Source organism: Lissotriton vulgaris, chromosome 9 (genome assembly GCF_964263255.1).
Source record: "Lissotriton vulgaris chromosome 9, aLisVul1.2, whole genome shotgun sequence".
In the NCBI taxonomy this organism is placed as follows: domain Eukaryota; kingdom Metazoa; phylum Chordata; class Amphibia; order Caudata; family Salamandridae; genus Lissotriton; species Lissotriton vulgaris.
Window position 1 is genome coordinate 250,159,588 of NC_141697.1, and position 18,177 is coordinate 250,177,764.

An 18,177-nucleotide genomic window follows, 5' to 3' on the forward strand; every position below is an offset into this window, starting at 1 on the left:
TTTAGGTTACCAAATTTACAGCATGAACTAACAACCCTTCAGTGTTATAGGGGACCATATATGAAGCAAAGACTTGTTTAAAGATTGTCATACATTTATTCCAAAAAATTTTTGTTTAAAAAGTCATAGTACTACAAAACTGTTGCATTAAAAACGTTACACGATATATGTTCAATTTATACAAACAATATTAATGACACATTTCTTAAAACAATTTTAGTTTTTAAAAAAATTTTTTGCTTATGAAGCATTATTTTCCAAAGAGTCGAGAAGACTCAAGAGGCAAGGAGGACGCCACGCAGTTCAGCTCCCATTACCAAAAGTATAAGCCAAGTCAAAAGGCTTCAACTTAAAGACCACCATCCCCAAGAGTGAAGTAAATTAAGAGTAACTCTAAATATCCAATGAGACGGTGAAGTATCCAACACACAAAAAAAAAGGGAGCTCCCAGAGGCGTCCTCCAGACAACCAAAGTATAAGTGGAAACAAAAACCGTACTGAAGTGGTTAAATTCCATAGTCTCTGAGGAAAGACCAAGAATACTGATTGTGAAGAAATCCTATAAATGAAGGGAACGGAAAATATGGGCAGATGTTAAACAGACTCATATGATCAAAAAGATCCAGGGAATACTACCTGGATGTGACCAATCAGGGAACGAGTCCTGAAGAAGGTGCAAGAATTTAAGAAGCACCGAAACGCCGCGTCAACAGTTTGTTCCTATAATTTGTGTTTTATTACCTTTGTGCAAATATGTTTTTTGGAAAATAATGCTTCATAAGCAAAAATTTTTTTTAAAAACTAAAATTGTTTTAAGAAATGTGTCATTAATATTGTTTGTATAAATTGAACATATATCGTGTAACGTTTTTAATGCAACAGTTTTGTAGTACTATGACTTTTTAAACAAAATTTTTTTTGAATAAATGTATGACAATCTTTAAACAAGTCTTTGCTTCATATATGGTCCCCTATAACACTGAAGGGTTGTTAGTTCATGCTGTAAATTTGGTAACCTAAATAAGACTGCACAATCTTGTACACACAGAGGTAGAGGTGGCCACCCCCAGGGGGAGAGGCACACCGAATAAGAATTAATGGGAAGCCACCGAGGAGGCTGGAAAAAATAGAATCAAAAAATGCCGGTATCACACCAAATATAGTTTGGAATGAAGTCACAAGGCCAGAACTTACTACTTTAAAAAAGTGCGCCACGCCCGAGGTCGACGAGGCATTGAATATAGTGTGAATCAATGCTCCAAAATGTAGGGTGAGAACTGTATTTAATAAGGCATGTACCTCAGTACAAGTATTAGCAACGTGAAGGACGAATGTTTCACGCGCAGATGTAAGGGCGACTTCTCTTTGACACAAAAGAACCCTTATTCGACTCATCTTGTTGAACTCTGCTTTCAAGGTCGGAATAGAAAGCCAGATAGATACATCGAGCTTCCCATGCGGAGGAGGAAACCGCACATTCCTACAACAGACTACACGTTGGGAGACAGTCACTATGTACAGTATCCCTGCCAGCATACCACAGCAATCTTCATTATTTAATAATAAATAACTACTGTTTGCTAACAACGTGAAAGTAGGTGAAATAGCCGGGACGGGTGTACCTTTCAAAATACAGGCCAAATTTGGGGTTTCTGAATTACACGAGCCGTGCAATTGTATATGTCTACAGACCAAAGAGTGGTCGGGAGTTGAAGTGCACTCTTCACCTTTTAAATAAACCTCTTTACCCTCCCTAAGGCACCTATATGTGAATAGCAGCAATCAAACTTCATGGAGAAAAGTGCTTCCTAGTGGTTCATATCTGCCTATGGCATAATACTTCATGCAAGCTTCGAATTTAAACAGTGGGAAAGGTAATGTTATTAACCCATGAATAAGCCTAATGGCAGAATTTGTTTCGCCACAGAAAATGGTAGAGGTTCAGACTTTTCAATATGCGATAGTGAAAACGTAGCATCTTTCTTTGACATGAATTGTTTAACAGCCAAATTAAAGAGCAAAAATAATGATGAAGTGTTCATGTAGCCCCAAGGCACTTTCCCAGTCTTCAATGTTTGTAAAGTCCATGCAAACTGCATAATAGAACACAATTGATTTTGACCATGGTACAAAACTGAGACATCATCTTGCACAATATCAACGACAGAAGAAACAATATTATCTAATGTGTAAATTCGGGAAGAAACTGTGTTAATGCTATTATCTACAACTGCAAGCACTTTTTCTAAATTAGCTTGATCAATTGCCCTTAATCTAGAAGCAGCTTCAACTTGGGACAATTTCCACACTTCGTTGTAAATAGCATAAATCCATCTTTTGGATCTGCCAGTTGCAGGACATTTCACCAAGTCATTCAAATCAACATCGTCAGTCAATTTAGACAAGTCTAGTTTAACAGTCGCTAAAGTGGAGTGTTTGAGCCAGTTCTGACATAGCTTGCCTACAGAATAGGTAGTGACAGAATGGTCACTCTCAAAATGTGGATCCACCCTAACCTGTGTGTAGCCAGGGGCCTTACCCAGAAAACGATGCTGGCATGAATCTGCACTCTTTTGCCATAACAACCAACCTTGGGGATCCAAACTGGGACCATGTCGCAGGTTCAAAGCGGGGACGCCATGGAAGAGGGCCATTGGAAAGTAGACAAGGAACCCCTACCCCAAAAGGAAAACCCCAAAACCCAATCCTGAAACAAAACTGAAAATAAAAAAATCAAACCAAACTGGAAAACACTGAGTACATAACAATGTTTGTCTTTCCCGGGTATCCAGGAAGTCCTCATAGTGGGGTATAGAATGCGGTCAAGAATGGCCATCCGGAACCAGCCGCCATCCACCGCGGATCAGCCAGCCGCCGACCATAGGACAATAGGAAGGTCCCACAGTGCCTATTCATTCCACGTCCGAGGTAGGCCCCGCCAGGGCGTCAGCAACAATGGTAAAAGCCTCTTGCTGTGTCTGCTCTATGGCTCGCCGGGTCGGCTTCCGGAATCTGCGCTTCTTCCGGGGTTTCTGCCACCCCGATGGTGAAGTCCCAGGCTCCGAGTCACAGTCCCCCTGCTCGTCGTCATCCTGAGGCACCGTTAGACCTAGCAGCTAACAAGTCTTGGTAAGCGAGCGCATCTGGTGTAGCCTGTCCTTGAAGCGAAAGATAAGTTGAAATGGATGACCCCATGAGTATGTGATATTCAGAGGTGCTCTGTGACTGGGCAAAACTGTCTTCTGCGATGTGATTAGAGCAAGATCTTGGTCTAGCACTGGAGAGGTGCCTTGATAGGAGATAGGATGCATGGTGCGTGCCTTAGCCAGGATTGCTTCCTTCATTTTAAAGTCTTGCAAGCAAACCAAGATGTCCGGCGGCGGAGCGTTGGGTGAGCGATGCGGGCCAACTCTATGTGCTCTGTCCAAAATAGAGAGAGTCCGCCGGGGCACCCAGGATGTGCCTGAACAGGCCCTCCGTGAAGGCGAAGATATCTCTGGTCTCGTCCCATGCTTTCACCCCACGGATCCTGATGTTATGTCTTCTGGACCTGTTTTCAAGATCCTCCAGATTAACTTGCATATCGAGATGCTGATCTTGAAGACTAATCACCTCCTGCTGCAGAGGGTTCAACTCCGACGTCGCCACATCACTCCGTCCTTCAAGCGTGGCCACCCGCTCACCCACGCTGTCCACATCTCTGCGGATTTCCCGAATCTGAGCAGTCAGTTCCGTTTTAACCGATTGTATGTCGGACCGGAGAGTATTAAAAAGCGATTCCATGAATGATTTCATGATGGGGGCTTCTCCCACCTCTGAACGGGGTTGCGTGTTCGCCATCTTGGCCGACGGGTTCAGGGCCTTAGGGGTGGAGGAGGTCTGTTCGAAAAGTTCTTTAAGCGACTTCTGCTTCCGCGTCCTAGCTGTGGACATAATCAGTGCATATTCTTCAGGTCGCCAGCGTGGGTGCAGGAGCGGGATAGTGACTGCTCCACCCTCTCTGCTTCAAAAAGTGCAGTCAGCAGTAGATCCAGTCCAAACCCATGGGAGATTTCCCCCCACCACAGTTCGCAAGCGATCTCAACGCCCCCACTATGCAGGTCCTCCGCCGCTCTCTCGGCTCAGGACGATGACCAAGGAGCGGTCGGGAAGTGTACGTCCACTTACTTCTCAGCCCCTTCCGTGGACGCTGAGCCAGGGGGTCCCCAGTGGTGCCCGATCGTTGCCAGGTGCACCTCCAGTTCAGGGCTCCTGGCCGCAACCGGTCTCACAGTCGTGCTTCTTGTCCCCGGGGTCAGCACCACTTTTCCGGTCTCCCTCGAAGCTGCTGGGTCCTCAGGCGACACCCCCACCCTCCTCACCTTTCAGGACCAGGCCTCTCGAGCCACCGGAGGGCTCCCCAGTACACCTGCCTCTCTCCGCCTGGCCTGCACTGCGTGTCGTGAGCAGTCTGTCCGCCAGGCCACCGCTCGGGCCCTGGGTCCCACCGCCGTGAGCTCTCTCGCTGGGCCTCTGTGCGCGCCCTGGACCTTGTCGTTGGGGCCCACTGGTGTGGTCTCTCTCCGCCTGTACCTGGGCCTGGGGTTATGGACGGCCCCTCCCCAGGCTCACCGCCGGGGCCAAAAACACTGCTCTGGGGGTCCGTCCACCCCCCACGTCGGATGCTCCTTCCGCAGCCTCCTCACCGGTGTCTGGGGCCTCTGGGCCACAACTGTACCCTCAAGCGCGGCGGGTCTCCGTGCTGGGCAAGGCTACTAGGCCGGTTCCGCACCAGCCGCCGCTGCAACTGGCCGCTGTGTCGGGACATCCTCTCTGGCCCCCGGTGGCAGGGCGGGCCAATCCCGGGCGGCCGGTCGCGAAACCTCTGCGGGTCCCCTGCGCCCCGGCGCTAGCGTAAAGAGTAGGCCCGCTCGCGGACCGCTGGCCTCGGCAGACCCGCCCACCGTCTGCCCCTGTCTGCAGGGCCAGCTCCGGGTCCCGGGGGTCGGCCGCCTCCGGCGCCAACAGGAAGCGAGCGGCGGAGCCCCGGGTACTGTCAGGGTCAAGGGGCTCGCGGGCACGCTCCACCGCTGTTTTAGGTGGTCGGCGGCTCACCTGGAGGCTGTTGGCAGCTATGTACGGTGGACGACGGGCAGGAGCTCCGCTAGTTGCTCCCTACCTCGCTGCCATCTTGGCCACGCCCCCCAGCATCTGGCATTGAAGGCATCCGGACTCTCATTATACTTTTGCGTCTTTGTTTGAGAGTCATGAGAGGTTTTCACATGTTGCTCCGTCTCTCAATCCCTGTCTCCAGCCGAGGTGCATCTGGGTGGGTGGAAATAATGCCATTGGGGAATAGGTGAGGAATGGATTAGTGAAAAAGGCATGGTTGATCTATAGGGTGTCTGAGACAGTGGAATGTAATCTTGCTGGCGGTCGACACCCTGGTGCATGTTGTGGGCCACAAAATGTTACCTCAGTCACGGAGAGGGCCTAGGGTTGTGGTCATCGTGGAGCAATGAGAGGGGGGAACCCGCTGGGGAGTCACTCTGTGTGGGTGTCAGGTTCCCGTTCTGTGGGCGATCCGAGTTGCTCTCTCCAGTGTGGTCTGTCCCCTGAGTACTTTCTAGCATAATCCCCCAAGTCTCGAGCTCTCTGTCAGCTTTGTCGTCCATGTGGACCGTGCATATTTATTTCATTTATTTAGGCAATTTGTTAAGCGCACAAATACCCTTGGGTGTCTCTGCGCTGTGGACAGCTGAGATGAGAAAGAGATGGGGAGGGGAGGTTTATTGATTGAATAGCAAGGTTTTTAATTGTTTACGAAAGGATAACAGTGGGTATGATTTTGATATGTAGGGGGAGTGTGTTCCAAAGTTTGGCAGTGGTGAAACTTCTGTCACCCCAGGAGGCCTTTTTAGGTCGAGGACCTAAAGGTTGCGCTTGCGCAGTCTCCGGTCGGAGATTTAATGATTTGGAGTATGGGGGCTTGAACCCGCCTCTCTCCTCCTCTCTCCCCCATTGGCTGGCTTCCTAAACGGAGGCCAGCCATTGGAGGAGACAGGCGTCACTCCAAACAAGCCCCGTCTCTTTCAGATTCGGGGGCGTGTTTTTGGTGTTGTTTCCACCTGTGACGTCATCCGTCACTCAGAACGCCAAAATACGCCCCCAAATCCGAAAATGTTAGGAGCTTTGCCGGCGCCATTTTTCCTACTCCTTACGATGAGGTAGGCCGCTGCTGTCTCGTTCCTCACCGTGTCTTTTTCCCGCCCCCCTCCCGCTGTCCGTGTCTTTGTTCCCGCCCCACTCCCGCTGATTAGGTCAGCCGCTGCTGTTTTTGTTCCCCGCTGTGTCTTTTTCCCGCCCCCTCCCGCTGTCCGTGTCTTTGGTCCCGCCCCCCTCCCGCTGATTAGGTCGGCGCTTTTGCTGCTTTTATTGTTTGGTAATTCTATCTGATGGGGGTTTGTCTATTCGGGACTCCCCCCTGTATTCGGACCCCATGGCGGGTGGTTGTATCAGAGGTTGTGGCGGGTGTACCTATGGAGGACTGCATGCCCCTTCTCACTTGGCAGGCTCTGGGAGCGCTTTATTCTTTCCCTAGCGCCTGGGAGCGCTTTATCTGGTCACTAGCACTTAGGAGCGCTGTATTCACTCCTCTAAGCACCTGGGAGCGCTTATTTGCTAAAGCCGGTGCCCACCCGGCATTGCCCCGCTAGGTTGCTGCCTCGAGGGGACCCACGTGTTTTATTTATGTAGGTGGACGGGAGCCCACCCCGTACTAAGGAAAAGAATTCACCGCTGGCCCCGGGGATCGTGGAGGAGACGCTGTGCCCGCCTCCCTGCTCAGGGCCGCGCTGCCATTGGCGGCCCACCGAGACAGGTAGCCAGGCAGACTCCGTGAAGACGATGGGCGGGGCCTGGTCGTTTTCCGGTGTCCGGAGAGAAGCGTGCTGGCTCCCCCACGGGGCTCTCCCGAGGAAGAGAGCCCCGCCTGCCGCCACTACCAGCACCCGGCCCCCAGAAGCAGGACCGGGTGAAGAGGAGGGCGCCGCCCTCGCCGAAGAGCAGCGCTGAAGAGAGCCCAGTGAGTAAGGGCTCCCCCTCCCTTTTGTCCAGGTCCCGTAGTAGACCTACGGGGCGCACCAGCGTGAGAGGGCATTGCTGTCATTGAAGCCCGAGGCCCTGGGCTCACCTTCAGGTTCCGAGTCCCCCGGACAGGACTCCACCAAAGGCATTCTTTATGCAGAGCCCAGTGAGGCTCTAGGGGCATTCATTAGTTCCAAGCCCACAAGGCTCTTCAAGTATCCCAGGCACATTTCTCCCGAGTCCCCCGAGGGGGGACTCCACCTCCTGGGCAGCCCGCATTGTGTTTAAGCCACGAGAGACTCAGGATTTTATTAAACTATCTTCGAAACTCCTGAATAACTCCTGAATAACGTTACTTTTTAAAATGTCCACAAAGAAGGGACCTTCACATTCCTCAATACGGCGTCTTAGCAAACGAGCATCCCCTCTAGATATGTCTCAATGGCACATTTGCTGAGCTGAAACCGACTGCAGGGCAAGCACTAATTAAGGCTCCATACAATGAAATTAGTTAGGCTACATATTTCAATTGCTTCATAAATATGGCAGTACATTATTACTTTTCTCCATATGTATTGGTAAAATTTCTCATGTCAGCTGTAAGCAGCTCCTTTATTTAGCACAGTTGTTGTTGTTTTTTTACTATTCTTGCTGGTAATTGTAGCTCTGAACTCGAAATGGAAAATTCAAAACTACAAATAGCACAAATGAAATAAACAAAGGACTAAGCAGACTATAATGCCCAACACTGACCAACCGGAGATCTTTGAAATGAGGACCAAGGAAGGGTGAGGTTCATTTTGCTCACCAAAAGGTTTCTGACCTAGCCAAAGTGATTCCAGCTAGCCCTGTTGAGCATTGTTTCCTAGACAGGTAGTGTCTGGGCGATGGTTATCTCTGGCATCTGAGACTACTCATGCACTGAATGGTCACTGTATATAATATGTGCCCTGATGGACTGTCATAACAGTAGGTTGAATAATACGATTTATGTGAGATTACCATCCAGCAGCAATCACTCTGCGCTTATTTGTCATTTAGAACATCTTTGGGTTCTAGCACTTGAATGTGTTCCATCTCTTCTAGGAACCTTTGGAATGTCTACTCCATTGTCAGCGCTAGGAATATTTTCATCAAGGTTGCATGATATGCACCTTTTCTTCGTTACATTGGGCGATATGTTGTACAGCTATTCTTTGCTCTCTATATTATTCATTGTATATTCTCCTGTCTCCATGGTCTTCACTTTTTTATCATTGTATTTTGATCATATTTATAGTTTGAATTTTCCATAAGCAAGATGTCTTGAGCCTGTCTGAGTAGTGTTGCCTACTTTGTTTTCTGTAGGTAGCAGATCCATAGCTTGCTTTGCCTTGCTGTAGGTAGCAGATGCGTAGCTTGCTTTGCCTTGCTGTAGGTAGCAGATGCGTAGCTTGCTTTGCCTCGCTGTAGGTAGCAGATGTGTAGTGCTGTAGGTAGGGAATGCGTAGCTTGCTTTGCCTTGCTGTAGGTAGCAGATTAGCAGCTTGCTTTGCCTCGCTGTAGGTAGCAGATGTGTAGTGCTGTAGGTAGGGGATGCGTAGCTTGCTTTGCCTTGCTGTAGGTAGCAGATGCCACATAATTAAATCTTCCTTTGTTGCATAGTGTCAGTGGCCCTGTGTGTTGGTTGTTCAAATCGAATGTACAAAATTACTCTCCAGGTTTTTCTTTACACATTAGACGGTGTAAATACAGAGGAATGAATGTAGAAAATGAAAATGTCTCCCTGGCTTTGCCCATCCTCTGTGTGTGGTGGGATCTCTGTGTGGGGATCTCTGTGTGTGTGTGTGTGGAGATCTCTGTGTGTGTGGGATCTCTGTGTGTGTGGGGATCTCTGTGTGTGTGTGTGGGGAGATCTCTGTGTGTGTGTCTACCTTTAATAATGCCGTGACGATTGCATTGTAAATGCTTGTTGGTTCTGGGGACAGTCAGCAGATGTGCTGCTGAGGGGCGTAAGGATCTTGTCAGCCTGTAAGAGCATAGACTTCTTTTGAGGAATTCGGGTCCTGTCTTGTGGATTGCCTTGTGGGCAATGCAGAGGGCCTTGAACTTAGTTCTGCTCTTGATGGGCAGCCAGTGTAGCTGTCTAAGTACCTCGGAGATGGGTTTAAACTTAGGGGTGCTTGAGAGAATTCTTGCTGCTGCGTTTTGCACCATCTGCAGCGTACGTAGGACTCTTTCCTGAGCATTAATAAGCAGACCGTTACAGTTGGCTAGCTTAGACATAACGAGTGTGCTGAGAGTCTTGCCTGCATTAGGAGGAAGGTAAGGTAAAAGTTTATTTTTATCATCCTGATGGTGAAAAAGGATGATCAGATGACGGAGTTGGCGTGATGAATAAAAGAAAGTTTGTCGTCAAACATGACTCCTAAATTTCTGACTTTAGTGACAGGGGGCGGAGGTGGGCCTAACTCTACTGGCCACCAGGAAGGAGACCAGCTGGGGGAGAGATTACCGAAGATCATCACCTCCGTCTTCTCGGAGTTTAGTAGACAATTGTTTGCCATCCAGGTGCTGATGGCAAGCATTTTCTCTTGGAAGATAACTGAGACTGTCCCCTCATTATTGTGGATCTCTAACACAATCTGAGTATCGTCGGCGTAAGAAGTTAGTCGCAGGTTGTGGGACTTGATGATCCATGCCAGGTCTGACGTATATATTGAACAGGATTGGGCTTAGTGAAGACCCCTTCGGGTCCCCGCATGGTAGTGAAAAAGAAGGGGAGCTAAAGTTGCCGAGCTTTACAAGTTTGGTGCGGTTGGACAGGAAGGATGTCAGGAGGGCCTTGTCTTTGTCTTTGAGGGGGAGAGCGCGGGCATACGGCGCCCTCTGCAGCACCAGGGTGACCTTTCTCGCCCAGGCCCAGGCGACCTGTTTGATCACGAATGGGCAATCTGGAGGGGACCCATCATCAAGTACCTAGGGCGGTCCGCTTCAGCACACCTGCCAGCGAGTAGCCTTTTTTCTGTGTTTGGCCCTTCCGCGCACCACTGCGCCGCATACTGGAGAAGACCTGTGATATAATAGTCACAAATCCGGGAGCCCCAGGTCACGCTGCTTTAGGAGATCGAGTTTGACTCTACTACATTTACCAGCTCAAACCAGTAAGACCAGAAGACTTTTCATCATGGTGAAGGTGTAATTTGGAATACGTCAGAATGAGTTTTGCAGTGTATATAGGCAACGGGAAAGCAGCACCATCTTCGCCAGCCCCACCGTCCCATGTCTGACAATGGTAGTTGGTTCCAGAAAAGTATTGACTCTTTCAAACCTTCAAGGGTTTTCCCCATATTCAAGGCATATCGGGCTTCAGTCGAGTGGGTTATCTGTATCCCTAGGTAGCGAAAATGGTCACTCTTCCAAGTGAGCGCCAGCGGTGGGAGTTTAGCCACATTCCGCCCGCCCTAAGAATGAAACCTTAGCGGCTAGGATCCAAAACCTCCCTGCAAACCATGGCATGAGAATAGGCTTCATGGGGCACAAATTGGCCCTCTCTGCCAATGTCATACTGTGCTTTATTACTGACCCTGTGGTACAAAAGGGGGTGGTAATGGACGGAGCATCTGAATCAATCAAACACTCACACCCAGTCAACAGATCTGGGTTTAATCCATCACCGTTCTTTAGCCCACTCTGCCACCCCAGTTCAGACATGGCCATAGGCAAATCAGTCTGACCCTGTGCCTCATGGGAACAGTCCAGCCCGAACTGCCAAGTCATGCCTTCCCTGGACCGGAAACAAGCTTCCGGGGACCAGTTTCTGGCATTTCAGCCATCTTCAGCCCGTCTTGCTTGAATCCAGTCGCAAAGTGAGCAAGGGACTCACGTCTGAGCATACCCTGCCAACTTATGGCGAACAAAGTGGTACAAAAGGGGGTGGTAATGGACAGAGCATCTGAACCAATTAAACACTCCCACCCAGTCAACAGATCAGGGTTTAATCCATCACCGTTCTTTAGCCCACTCTTCCACCCCAGTTCAGACATGGCCATATGCAAAGCAGTCTGACCCTGTGCCTCATGGGAACAGTCCAGCCCGATCTGCCAAGCCATGCCTTCCCTGGACCGGAAACAAGCTTCCGGGGACCGTTTTCTGGCATTTCAGCCGTCTTCAGCCCGGCTTGCTTGAATCCAGTGGCAAAGTGAGCAAGGGACTCACGTCTGAGCATACCCTGCCAACTTATGGCGAACAAAGTGGTACAAAGGGGGGTGGTAATGGACGTAGCATCTGAACCAATCAAAAACTCACACCCAGTCAACAGATCTGGGTTTAATCCATCACTGTTCTTGAGCCCATTCTGCCACCCCAGTCTAGACATGGCCATATGCAAATCAGTCTGACCCTGTGCCTCATGGGAACAGTCCAGCCCGAACTGCCAAGCCATGCCTTCCCTGGACCGGAAACAAGCTTCCGGGGACTGTTTTCTGGCATTTCAGCCGTCTTCAGCCCAGCTTGCTTGAATCCAGTGGCAAAGTGATCAAGGTACTCACGTCTGAGCATACCCTGCCAACTTATGGCGAACAAAGTGGTACAAAAGGGGGTGGTAATGGACGGAGCATCCGAACCAATCAAACACTCACACCCAGTCAACATATCTGGGTTTAATCCATCACCGTTCTTTAGCCCACTCTGCCACCCCAGTTCAGACATGGCCATATGCAAATCAGTCTGACCCTGTGCCTCATGGGAACAGTCCAGCCCGAACTGCCAAGCCATGCTTTCCCTGGACCCGAAACAAGCTTCCGGGGACCGGTTTCTGGCATTTCAACCGTCTCCACACCACTGGAGTCAAGCTATCCTGGCTGAAGACGGCTGATAGCCAGAAACCTGTCCTAGGATGCTTGATTCCGGTCCAGGAAAGACATGGCTTGGCAGTTGGGGCTGGACTGTTCCCATGAGGCACAGGGTCAAGGCTGATTTGCATATGGCCATGTCTGAACTAGGTTGGTATGGAGTGCAAAAAAACGATGGATTTAGGCCCAGATCTCTGTACTGGGGGGAATGTATGAAATTGTTCTGCATTCTGTCCATCAATTGTTGTTTTTGAATTTGTCACCCCAAGTGGGATGGGTATGCTCAGACGTGAGTCTCATGCTCTCCACACCACTGGAGTCAAGCTATCCTGGCTGAGGATGGCTGATAGCCCGAAACCGGTCCTAGGATGCTTGATTCCGGTCCAGGAAAGACATGGCATGGCAGTTCGGGCTGGACTGTTCCCATGAGGCACAGGGTCAAGGCTGATTTGCATATGGCCATGTCTGAAATGGGGTGGTGTGGAGTGCAAAAAAACGATGGATTTAGGCCCAGATCTCTGTACTGGGGGAATGTATGACATTGTTCTGCATTCTGTCATCAACTGTTGTTTTTGCATTATTACTGACCCTGACACCACTGTTCCCGCACTGATGAGGGAGTTCTTTGGGCTTTAAAATCAATTTTTCTAAATAACGGGGCATGGGGGTGGCAGATCCGCAGATCAGCTACAGGTACCCCATCCAGAAAGGTGGCTTCCAATAGGAGATGTCAGCACTAACTTACCTGTGGGTCCTAGTCCCAACACGAATGAGGACATCTACAATAGCAATATCACTCATCACCTCCATTTTGAAGGACCTATACAAGTGGAGTAAGATGGAGATCATCTGGTTGGGCCGGCTTAATTGCCTTATAACGAACTTCATGCCCCAACTAATATATGTTCTTCAAACCCTTCCCCTCACCATCCCTAAATGGACACCAAGACAGATCTGTAACAAAATGATTGGCTTTGTGTGAGGGGTAGCGTAAATCCTCAAGAATGGCAAAGGCATCTTTCTTTAGACCTACGGTCGAGGGTGACTTCGGTTTCCTTGATGTCGTTACATACATCTTAGCGGCATAGCTTCATCCCTCACTTGATTGGTGCCATGACCCCAAAGATAGACCTTGGGTGCAGGTGGAACCAGTATTCTATCCAGTTTCCTTGTCTGGATTCCTGTGACTCCCTACAGCGGCTTGGGCGGGTGCCCCCCTTCTCTGCTGCTAACATCTACACTTCTGGCTCATTGGGGGTAGTTGCGAGAAAGATGGACCTTCCCAACATACCCCTTCCCACTCCCCCCCTTGGCACATAACCCAGACTTCCCTCTAGGCATAACTAATCCCTGTTCTTTTAGCTGGAGCCAAGGCCACGCTCCCATTTTGAGAATCATATATTCCTCCGAGCACTCAATCAAGTACAAAGTCTTATATGCAGTTTTCACTAATTGATTTAATGTCCAATCTTCCAAGTATGTTCACATCCAAGATCCACAAATGATATGACGCAGCCAACACGTGTTTCGTCAAGTCAGTAAGACCATTGACATCTTCAGGGCTGCAACCCAAATATATACAATCAATCTAGTGACCAGTAAATTTCACTAAACACAACAGTTGTCTCAATATATCTCTTGAGACAAATTAGGGGATACACCCACCACCTATATTGGTAGATTCACATGTACATATTTCATTGTGTATATTTTGAAGAAGAAACATATTGCACCAAATTCGTGTACAAGTCAAAACATTTGCATAGTAACACATTTAAAATTATAAATTAATATAGAAACATCTTTCTATTCTGGTCAAATGTTGTGGCCATGGGTCATCAGCAACCCCACAGGTACCCGAGTCACGCACAGTGAGAATAAAGAATCCCTAAACAAGGTAGATCAAATCACCAATATCATATAGAGTGATGTCCTATTTATTCCACTCGCTTCGATGTATGTAGTTCTGTAAACAAACAACATTCCTAAGTTGTAGAGTACTATAATCCCATAGTCTACACCTCACTTAAATTCCATTAACCGCACCTCAAAGTTCAGATATCCAAATCAAAGTTTAGCTTGTATTGAGTCAATTCATGCATGTAGTTCTCCTACAAGTAAAAATACTGCTTGTTACTGAAAAAATATATATAGTAAGTGTCTGTTTTCACAAATAGTAACAATTGGTCTCTAGCCAAGTCTCCAAACAACTACCATAAGTACTCTACACTCCTATTTTTGATATCACACCCTCTCATCGCCTCACCTCGTAAATCTTTACAACGGTCGAAAATGCATCAACCCATCTATCCAGTAAAACTTCTTATGGCATTTCACGGGTACGTGTCTGTTTAACCAAAATTATGCGTTAGTAAAGCGTATAACTATAAATAATCTAAAAAGCCAGTGCTCCCAAGCGCGTTACTAGACTTACCGCAACAGCTTATCCACGAGTATAAAGTGGCGTTCTGCACCCGCGCCATCTTACAGTGGCTATTTATAGCGGAACCGCGTGTTGCTGTATTCAAGTAATATGTGTTCGTAATAGGCTCTATATCGTATCTGTGCAATTGTTATTCTGTACTCATGGTATATTGGTTCACAAATACCACAATCCGACCTTTAAAAGAAATACTGATAACTCAATATCTCCGATCATATAAACTCCAATAATGTAAACAAGCGCCATCTTGGATTGGTTAAGACGCTTGAGGTCTATTTTCTCGAATAAACATTCTAGTTCGTATGGAAATTATTATTTACTAATTGTGAAGCGAGGCAAAGGGATGTTCAAATAGTATAACATCAAATTGATTATTTAAACAGACGCCAAATCGGGTCAGTCAAGGAACCCGTTGTGGCTATCAATTATTTGGTTTTACTCACTATGCGTGAATTAGGACATCCGCGGTTTCGCCAATAAGTCCAAAACCAGAACCTAGGTCAATATCATGAAAATTTGCAAACAAGATTTGAAAAGGCAGTTTATAGTAGAATGCAAAATCGCAACAACATAGTCATATCATATACTTCCCGTGCTCAAACATTATGCAAATATTACCAATTCGTACTTCCTTCATTCTCAGAACAGCAATACAAGACATCCCTTCCATGGTGCCGTTCACACAAGGGGACAAGAAAACCATTCTTTTGTACATTGTTAGTTCAAATCCAGTATCTTCACAAAAAGGAGAAGAAAATTGGGAGAGGAGGCCAGGGGGAGGGGACAGAGAGTGCATTCAATACAGCATAGTTTTCCACATGTCTGCAATAGTTCTACTGAAGACAACATATATATAGAGAATACTTATTGTCCTAAGTAATATTCATATTCATTGTCAACATTAAGGCCACATTCAACAGCTTTCAGTTTGATAAGCCAGAGTACTTCCCTTTTCCTTAGTGTCAGTAGTCTATTACCCCCACGTGGGTCAGGTTTAATGTGGTCAATCCCATGATAGGAGAAAATATGTTGTCCTCTATGCTCATGATTCTGTACCAAGTGTGCTGCTATTGGGTAGCGTGTCTCCATTTTTTAAGGCTCTAAAGTGCTCAGCCATTCTGTCCCTCAGTCTCCTGATCGTGCTCCCCACATAGATCTTACCACAGGAACAGGCTATTACATAGATCACATACGTCGTGTCACAATTGATAAACATTCCAATAGTATATTCAACTGAATTGTTATAGTTGAACTGCAGTACCTTACTTTTCGCCCATCTGCATGAGATACATCTCCCACACTTGTAAAAACCTTTGAAACTACTCAACCAGTCAGTTCTACTAGGTTTACTTGGGTAGCTAGGACTCACCAAATTCTTCAGAGTAGTTCCTCTCCTAAAAGTCAGGCTGGGTTTGTTGCATAAGTATGGTCTTAGATCGTGATCCATAAGAAGTAAGTGCCATTGTATCCACGTTTCAAAAATCTGTCTGTCATATCAATAAGATTACACTCAAAGTCACTATCTAGGGCACAATTGCGTCGGGCCCTAATCAGTTCCCCATATGGTATAGCATTCTTCTGACTGCTGGGGTGACAGCTCCCAGCGTGTAAAATCAATCGCATTACAGCTTGTAGGTTTCCTGTACATTCTGCTCCTTATCTTATCTCCCTCTACGAACAGCTCCACATCCAGATTTTTGAAACGTGGATACAATCAGGATATAGTTGCAACTGCAGTATCCAGAGTTAAGAAAGTCAAAAGGAAATCGACCTTGATCAGACATAATAAAGACGCAAGAGTAAGAGATAACAAGATCAGACTGATAACAAACTATGGGATAGGTAGTTCTAGATTGTTTACCATTTTGAATAAACATTGGCACTTACTTCTTATGGATCACGATCTCAGACCATACTTATGCAACAAACCGAGCCTGACTTTTAGGAGAGGAACTACTCTGAAGAATTTGTTCCTGTGGTAAGATCTATGTGGGGAGCACGATCAGGAGACTGAGGGACAGAATGGCTGAGCACTTTAGAGCCTTAAAAAATTGAGACACACGCTACCCAATAGCAGCACACTTGGTACAGAATCATGAGCATAGAGGACAACATATTTTCTCCTATCATGGGATTGACCACATTAAACCTGACCCACGTGGGGGTAATAGACTACTGACACTAAGGAAAAGGGAAGTACTCTGGCTTATCTGGCGAATTCACGCATAGTGAGTAAAACCAAATAATTGATAGCCACAACGGGTTCCTTGACTGACCCGATTTGGCGTCTGTTTAAATAATCAATTTGATGTTATACTATTTGAACATCCCTTTGCCTCGCTTCACAATTAGTAAATAATAATTTCCATACGAACTAGAATGTTTATTCGAGAAAATAGACCTCAAGCGTCTTAACCAATCCAAGATGGCGCTTGTTTACATTATTGGAGTTTATATGATCGGAGATATTGAGTTATCAGTATTTCTTTTAAAGGTCGGATTGTGGTATTTGTGAACCAATATACCATGAGTACAGAATAACAATTGCACAGATACGATATAGAGCCTATTACGAACACATATTACTTGAATGCAGCAACACGCGGTTCTGCTATAAATAGCCACTGTAAGATGGCGCGGTGCAGAACGCCACTTTATACTCGTGGATAAGCTGTTGCGGTAAGTCTAGTAACGCGCTTGGGAGCACTGGCTTTTTAGATTATTTATAGCTATACGCTTTACTAACGCATAATTTTGGTTAAACAGACACGTACCCGTGAAATGCCATAAGAAGTTTTACTGGATAGATGGGTTGATGCATTTTCGACCATTGTGAAGATTTACGAGGTGAGGCGATGAGAGGGTGTGATATCAAAAATAGGAGTGTAGAGTACTTATGGTAGTTGTTTGGAGACTTGGCTAGAGACCAATTGTTACTATTTGTGAAAACAGACACTTACTATATATATTTTTTCAGTAACAAGCAGTATTTTTACTTGTAGGAGAACTACATGCATGAATTGACTCGATACAAGCTAAACTTTGATTTGAATATCTGAACTTTGAGGTGAGGTTAATGGAATTTAAGTGAGGTGTAGACTATGGGATTATAGTACTCTACAACTTAGGAATGTTGTTTGTTTACAGAACTACATATATCGAAGCGAGTGGAATAAATAGGACATCACTCTATATGATATTGGTGAGTTGATCTACCTTGTTTAGGGATTCTTTATTCTCACTGTGCGTGACTCGGGTACCTGTGGGGTTGCTGATGACCCATGGCCACAACATTTGACCAGAATAGAAAGATGTTTCTATATTAATTTATAATTTTAAATGTGTTACTATGCAAATGTTTTGACTTGTACACGAATTTGGTGCAATATGTTTCTTCTTCAAAATATACACAATGAAATATGTACATGTGAATCTACCAATATAGGTGGTGGGTGTATCCCCTAATTTGTCTCAAGAGATATATTGAGACAACTGTTGTGTTTAGTGAAATTTACTGGTCACTAGATTGATTGTATATATTTGGGTTGCAGCCCTGAAGAAGTCAATGGTCTTACTGACTTGACGAAACACGTGTTGGCTGCGTCATATCATTTGTGGATCTTGGATGTGAACATACTTGGAAGATTGGACATTAAATCAATCAGTGAAAACTGCATATAAGACTTTGTACTTGATTGAGTGCTCGGAGGAATATATGATTGTTTGCAGTACCATTTTGGTCAACCTTTGTGGGCTGAGGTAACCAGCCCCCACCTCTTCCTGAGCACCACTTTCGACTTGTTTATGAGCATATACTAACCTCGATTGTGGTGTGCT

At 46.6% G+C, this 18,177-nt stretch overlaps 1 protein-coding gene across 2 annotated transcripts in view; it reads left to right on the forward strand.

The window, feature by feature from the left end:
• Positions 1-18,177, forward strand: part of ZNF410 (zinc finger protein 410) — a 273,798-nt gene that overhangs the window by 25,491 nt on the left and 230,130 nt on the right. The window contains exon 2 of one of the 2 annotated variants that reach the window (XM_086937466.1): positions 8,152-8,203. The exons of the other annotated variant lie outside the window; for it this stretch is intronic. The gene's annotated coding sequence lies outside the window, so the exon portion shown is untranslated. The remainder of the gene's footprint in view (positions 1-8,151; positions 8,204-18,177) is intronic. 2 annotated transcript variants of the gene reach the window in all.